Consider the following 7,969-nt stretch of genomic DNA (forward strand, 5'->3'; position numbering starts at 1 on the left):
TTTTGAACAATTGAGATATCTAGCAAGAACAAAGGCCGTGTAACCTCTGTCCGTGTTTTGCCTGTGTGCTGCCATGTGCGTCAAGTAAACAAGGGCCATCAATATTTCAATCCATCAGTTTGGTGGAGTAGACTGAAGGATTGAAAGAAGTTTTATTATTGCTCTTACTTCAGTTTCATTTCACAATTTTGTCCATGTACATTTCCTACAAAAAATGAACTGAAATTTTGGTCTGAAGAACCTCTGAGATGCTTGTACATAAAATTGCCATTCTAGTAAATTTGAATTCAACATATTTTTCAGAGAGGGCATAAACGGATAAAAGAGGTTTGATTTCTTTAGAGCGACTTGTTTCTCAAATAGAGGAAAACATTTCAGTATAGATGAAAATGACCCATAAAGTAAGAAATAGGAAAATGAGTGAATCATAAAGCATTTTCGTTTCCAGCGAAAAAATAATTGACAGGGTTCATCTGAAAGCTGACCTATTGCCTCATACACATTTATCATTCCGCCAGATGTCTTCTATCTGCCATATGTTACATTACCATGTCTAAACCATGAACTTAGTACACAATATATTATATAGTTCCCAGGTTGATATTACCAATTTGTTGTGAACACATACTAGTGTATACAATACCTGATCTGTTGCCACCAATACAAGGTTGAAAATAGGGATAAGCTTGTAATTATAATGCAAGCTTAAAGTTTTTGTTTTCTTCATTTCCTGTCACCAATAATCCCCACAAGAACATTGCCCATCCTGGAAGTGATGATAGCGACTGGCATCCCTCACGATAATTTCTCGTGCAACAATCTTTGAGATGAACTTGGTTGCAGAATGGCAGTCTCCACAGACTCGAAGGTTCTTGATCACACGAATTGTTGTTCCAGGGGGTGTGTTTAATAGGCCGAATGCAATTGCTAACTTCTCACTATGGTGGTAAAGACTTTGTTCCTTCTGTTCTTCTTCCACATCATTCAAAGCAAATCTTGTATCAGGAACATATCCCGCTGCTTTCATCTCTCTAGACAATCTTTCCAACTCTCTATATATTTTATCTGCTTGTGGATGTGATCGGTCTACTACCAGGAAAGTGTGTACCTCTTTATTGACCTCAATCCAACTGCATCCGGGTGTTTTTTTAACCCCTTTGTCTTTCATCATTTTTCTCACGTTTTCAATGTCATCCCACCTCCCAGCTGCTGCATACATGTTTGAGAGAAGCACATAAGGAGATGCAGTTTGAGGGTCCACCTGGAAAAGGTGTGTAGCCACTTGCTCTGCTAGCTCTATGTTGTTATGGATCCTACAAGCTGCAAGCAAACATCTCCACACAGCAGCATTGGCTTTAATTGGCATTTTGTTGATGAAGTCTTGTGCTTCATCTAGTCGTCCAGCACGGCCAAGAAGGTCAACCATACAGCTATAATGCTCCATCGAGGGTTTGATATGATAATCACTCATGGAATGAAAGTATTTATAGCCCTCATCCACAAGACCAGCATGGCAGCATGCGGACAAAATGCAAACAAAGGTAACATGGTCTGGCCGCACACCAGCGCATTGCATTTGTTGAAACAGTTTGAGCGCCTCCTTTGCAAAACCATGCATTGCATATCCTGAAATTATTGCTGTCCAGGAGACAACATCTCGTTGACACAATTGGTTAAATAATTCACGAGCTTTTTCTACCTTCCCACATTTTGCATACACATCTATCAGGGCATTCGTCACCGAAACATCAGTCTGAAATCCACTTCTAGTTATTTCTTTATGAATCTCAACAGCCTGATCCAGAGCTGCCAAGTTGGAGCATGCTACAAGGACCGCAGCAAAGGTCTTTGAGTTTGGTTTCACACCTACCAGCTGCATTTGTTGAAAGAGTTCAAGGGCTTCCACCCCAAGCCCATTCTGTGCATATGCCGAAATAATCAATGTCCAGGATACTGCATCTTGCTGATGCATTTTGTTGAACACAGTGCGCGCTTTCTCTATGTTTCCACATTTTGCATACATGTCTACAAGAGCACTCTCCACAAACATATCGGACTGAAACCCATTTGTAATTAATTCTCTATGTATGGCTATACCCTGCTCCAGATCTGCGAGGTTGGCGCAAGCCGAGAGAACAGTAGCAAAAGTTTTCGAGCTTGGCTTCAACCCCTCCATTTGCATTTGTTTGAAAAGCTTCAGCGCCTTCTCCTCCAACCCATTTTGCGCATACCCTGCAATCATAACTATCCAAGAAACATCATCTCGGTGAGGTATTTTGTCAAACAATTCGCGTGCAGTCTCTATCTTCCCACATTTTGCATACAAATCTATCAGAGCATTCATTACAACAGCATCGGACTGAAACCCACAGTTAATTATCTCTCGATGGATTTCCATACCCTGTTCCAGAGCTCCCAAGTTCGCAATTGCTGGGATAACACTAGAAAATGTGAACTGATTAGGCTGGATGTCTGTTCTCTTCATTTGATAGAAGAGATCCATGGCTTCTTGAGCAATCCCATGTCTGGCGTAAGCTGCAATCACTACAGTCCATGAGCACACGTCTCGTTCAGGCATTTCCTCGAAAACTCTGCGACCATCCTTCAGGCTACCGCATTTTATATACATGTTGATAAGCGAATTGCGGAAGAATTTGCCTGGGAGAAATCCACTCTGACTCATGTGGGCATGGATCAATTTGCCTTCTGGGAAGGCCTTGTGATCAATGCATGCCTGCAAAAGATACAAATATGAAGATGTGTCCACATGACTATCTATTACGTGCAAAATGTGCATCGCCTCCTTCAAGCGGTTCTGTTTGCACAGAATTCTGGCATTGTTGGGAACAGGTTGTGCTGGAGGAGCACTGAGAGTGGAAGCGAACGATGTGGGGTGGAGGTTTAGCAACGGGGTAATAAAGAGCGCCGCCATCGTCGTCGCATTCTTCTTCTTTTGCTGATTGATGACTGGTCGTAGGATTTCCATTAGTCATATTGCTCTGATAAAACATCCCTCGTGTCAATGAAAGGGCAGTAAATCATTCTTGAGAAGCGTCACCGTCAAAGTCACAACCGCTTGATCCATGAATAATCACATTCATTCAGGTGTATCAATTAATTTAGAGGATGTATTTGGAAAGAAATCCCGCTACAAAATTTATATCTACAACCCGAGCCTGGGTGGGAGTGTGATATCCCCTCCCGTACCTCTCGCACATTGGAATTCAAACAGAGATGAAAAATTTCTTCTAGTCAGTGCAGGAAATCATCACCTCTGCCATCTGAAATCAGAGCACGGCATTTCAGCGTTAGATTTGTAAACAGACAAACCATTTAAAATATTCTCTTCCAACAACCCTCGGTCCCTGCAAAGCGATCGATCCCTGCAACATTTCCAAAGGTACCCAACTCTGTCTATCATTTTGTTCGCTGTTTCCTTCTTCGCAGATAGTCACATTTAAAAACCTCTTAAGCAATATGACTACTAGAAACCCGTCAATCAAACCATTCGAATCAATCCAATGTCATGAAAAACATTTCTATGGAGATATTTAACCAAATACACAAGTTTCCCTAGGAATTAGTAAAGATAAAATTAAAGATAAAACTTTAAGGGATTATAGGTTAGGTATTAGTAAAGATTTTGGGGGATTATTGGTTATGGCTTTAATTTAGATATGAAAGGGTATTTTTATTGGATTTTGGGATATAATTTTATGTAAGATTGTGATTTTTTATTATTGTGTTTAGAGGTGCAGTCTATAATTTAGTATGAGCGTGATGTGTAAGTATGTAAGCCCCAAATAAAAATAAAAATAATTAATGTAGGCCTTAAATAAAAATTATTAACAATTTTTTTTTACCACATTAATATTACAAATTAGATCATTTTTTAAGCATTTTTAGTCTTTACTAAAGTCGATACCATTTCTTACAAATTAAATCATTTTTTAAACATCTTTAGTCTTTACTAAAGTCGATACCATTTCTTAAGTCAAAAGAGAAGGTCTAATTCAACAAAAAAACAAAATAAAAATAATTAATATAAGCCCCAAACAAAAATTATTAACAATGTTTTTTACCACATTAATATTACAAATTAGATCATTTTTTAAACATCTTTAGTCTTTACTAAAGCCGACACCATTTCTTAAATCAAAAGAGAAGGTTTAATTCAACACAAAAAAATCCAAAATCATGCTGCAAATTTTTTTAATATTTCTTTTAATTAAATATTTGTAAAATGAATCTTTAAAAGAAAGAACCATATCCTATGGATATATTAAAATCTTTAAAGACATAGAGGTCAAAAAATTGTAATATTTGAAAATATTAATTTGATATAGTTTTATTATAAATTTTGTTATGATGCCACGTAAAAAGACATCATTAAATCTAACACTCTAAAACGTCATTAAATCTAACACTCTAAAACGGAGTTTTGCACCGATGTCCAAAGGGAACCCCGGTGTCGCCGGTGCTGGGGGTCATCTACTCTCCGGACGGGTCTTCAAAAGGCTGTTTTTGCTAGGGATTAGGCCAGAAATCCAACAATCAAGCAGAGATCCTTGGGCTTCTCAAAGCATGCCTTATTGCAAGAGACAAAGGAGTCAAAGACCTTCAAGTTTTCGGAGATTCAGAGATAATAATAAAAAAATTAAACTTGGAGACACTGTTCAGCAATGTCAGCCTCAACAAAATTTTGGATAGATTGAAGAGAGTTCTTCTAGACTTTGACTCGTGCAAGTTTTATCATATTCTTAGAAAGTCAAATAGTGAAGCTGATCAGATGGCAAACAAAGGCAGCTCACTCATGAAAGGACTGCTAATTGTAAACAATGAAAGCTTTGTTCAAATGCCCTGAAAATGTAGTAGATAAAAAACAACAGCAGTTAGAATTCTGCATTGTAATAGGGGTCGCTTTGGCAAAGACCCATAATCTCTTCAGATAAATAAATTCCATACTCGTTAGATAAATCTAACACTCTCTTGGCGCATTACTGGAGTTAGATAAATCTAACACTCTAAAAAGAAGTTTTGCACCTCCGAGTTTGATCTCTCTTGGCGCATTACTGGAGTTATATGGATCCTTAAAATATATTTATGAATGCAATCTAGGTTGGCTTAAAATAAATTTATGAATGCAATCTAGGCTGGCTTAAAATACATTTATGAATGCATAAATGGGTTTGACACCCTAAAATTTTTTAAAGCAATGGAACTCTTTATATTAAAAAACTTAAACTCAAGTTTTTAAAATTTTGTACTACATTTTGATTAATATTAACTAGGAAAAATACGTTGAGAAAAACCATTTTGTCTATTAATTAATTACAATATACATATTACATCAAAATTATTTTTAATTAATAAATTATATATATTCTCCGTATCAAATTAGAGTGTAAAATAACATATATTGTTTTTAATTAGAAAATTATATGTAATCTCTATGAAATTAGAATGCAAAATAACATATATTTACAAGCTCATTGAATAACATCTTTGCCATTATATACTTATAGTTTGTATTCAATTTAGCATAAAACAATTATTACAATGATTTTTTAATTATAAAATTATTATTATTATATATATATATAAATTAATTATGTGTGTCTATTAGAGTAGATTGGACAACTTCTACTCTGGCTTTTTAATGTTTTGTAAGGAGGGAGTGGAAAAAAAAATGACCAATTATGTTTCAATTGTTTGGTTATCCAACAACTTCATTCATCTGTACTTTTGAGAGAATAAATTTGATTATGGTATCTATTATTTATCATAAATTATGGAAATTATTTGGTGTTTTTTGTATTCAAGTATTTAAGCTTCTGTGATCCATAATGAATTAAGTAAAGCCTTTCGGTTCAAATCACATAAGAGAAATTTCTGGCTGACGCATTTCGAACCAACAAGTGTGGTTCATCATCCTGATGATGAACCACACTTGTTGGTTCGAAACACGTCAGCCAGAAATATCTCTTATGTGATTTCAACCAAAAGGCTTTGCTTAATTTGGTGTTCTTTTCCCCTTCCTTAATCCACCTTATCCTTGATTCCTGATGCCATACTATTTCTTCCTGGCTTCATCTTTCTTCCAACTGATGAGTTAGCATCATCTCTTCTTTTACAAAAGCCTTCATTCTTCCTTTCAATATTAATTTTGTTGTAGTGCCTCTATTTGGTATTCTAACCTTTGTTTAGCTTGAAATGTATTCCCAAATTCCTCTAGATTCCATTTATTGATGTAGGATTTTAAATACTTAAGTTTTTTCTCAAATTTAGCCATCTCATTAGGTGGATTTTTGTTCATCCACTAATCTTTAGTTTTATCCAAAAACGAAGGATCTTGGATCCAAAATATTTCAAATAGAAAAGGCTCGTTTCTGGCACCTACCTTAATGTCTAGATTTAAGCAGATGTGCCAATGGTTTGAGCCCTTGCATGGTAGAATAGAGTTCTCCATGAAAATATTCTTTTCTAACATAGATTCAAAGACTAGAAAACGATCCAACCTTGAAGTTTCTAGATGAGTTCCCCCTTTATGGTTGTTCTCAGTAAAGGTACCGTAATAGTCTCCAGATCCACTAACTCCAGTTGTCGCATGACTTCTTTAAAGTAATATGCTCCCATATCTAATCATTTGATTCCACCTCACTTTTCTTCCAGGGATTTGATGAGAATAAAATCACCCCCTATGCTTGAGGGGAGGTCAATTGTGAATGGTTAGAGACTACATAGTGACCTAAGGTAACCACACTTGTCTTTATAGATGCGTGGGCCATAAAATTGGACAAGAATCCCTCTTCATCCAAGCCTATTGGCCATAAATTTACTAATATATTCTTGGAATAATCGACAGTTCGGTGAGAAGAGCTTTATCCAAATTCCAAAAAAATGTTATCCCTCCTACTTGACCAATTACATCAATTGCTACACATTTGGAATCTATACAACATTTGGCTGCAATGGTTTCTACCCACTCACTGGAGAATTTGGTCTCTTGAATCATAATGATCGCTAATTTTTCTTATCAAATCCTATTATAAGGAAGCCTTCTTTTTCCCTTGCAATTTGGGACTCTTATATTCCATGATATAATCTCCATTAAAAAGGAGGGGGAGGATTAGAGGGGAATGCCCCCATTATCAACATGATTCTTCTAAAGTTAACTAACATATCTCCTAAATTTTACAAGATATGTTTATTACTTCTCCTCCCTCCACCTTCCCTCCTTGGATGGGTTGGGAAGGTATTTGAATGAATGCAAGTCAATACCTAGATTAGGGCTAGTTGACTTATTACTTGAAGGGTATTGAGAGCCACCATCTGTCTGGTCCGAATGCCGCCATTATGTCGAGTCTTCATTAATTGCTTCGGTTGTCACCCACATCCGGGTGAGGAGTTGGAGTTTATTTAAGCATGTGTGATTGCTAATTTGTAGCAATCAAGGTCAGTTATTTCAAGTTGTTTTCATTTAAATTGGTTCTAACTTGTGGAGGAACTAGTGGAAGGTCAGTTGTGCAGTGGGACAACAGTATAACTCAGTGATCATCTAGTTAACTGATTAGTCGGCCCAAAATAGCTAGTGCATGCAAAGAATTCAAGTTCCCTAGATGCGGTGGAGATTCCTAGGTAGTGTAACATCAATTTCAGACTAGTATTGAGTGTACATTTGTTTCATGTAGTCAGATGATCAACCTTGGGAATTGTGTAAGCATTTTGGAGGAAATTCCTAAATAATAGGGGCATAATTTCCTCAGGAATCGCGTAAGGAAATAGGAGCGAGTGCATGCAACAATGTGAGTACATGCAACATGAGTGTAGACAAAGAGAAAAATTATTCACTTGCAGGTTGTGATCAGAGTGAGCAGGCAATTGTAATCAGTTCTCTATCATTGATTAATGCAAACAAGTTTGAAGAGGCTTTTAGCAGTTGCTTTCCCCTAGAAAAATCTTTGTACTT

The 7,969-nt window shown here is 36.5% G+C and overlaps 1 pseudogene; it reads right to left on the bottom strand.

The window, feature by feature from the left end:
- Positions 1-421: 421 nt before the first annotated feature.
- On the bottom strand, positions 422-3,528 carry LOC149260831 (pentatricopeptide repeat-containing protein At3g26782, mitochondrial pseudogene; annotated as a pseudogene).
- Between the last annotated feature and the right edge of the window lie 4,441 nt (positions 3,529-7,969).

This window comes from Pinus tabuliformis, chromosome 6, assembly GCF_031772625.1.
Source record: "Pinus tabuliformis cultivar Carrire ecotype Pingquan chromosome 6, CPIR1, whole genome shotgun sequence".
NCBI classification, from domain to species: Eukaryota; Viridiplantae; Streptophyta; class Pinopsida; order Pinales; family Pinaceae; genus Pinus; species Pinus tabuliformis.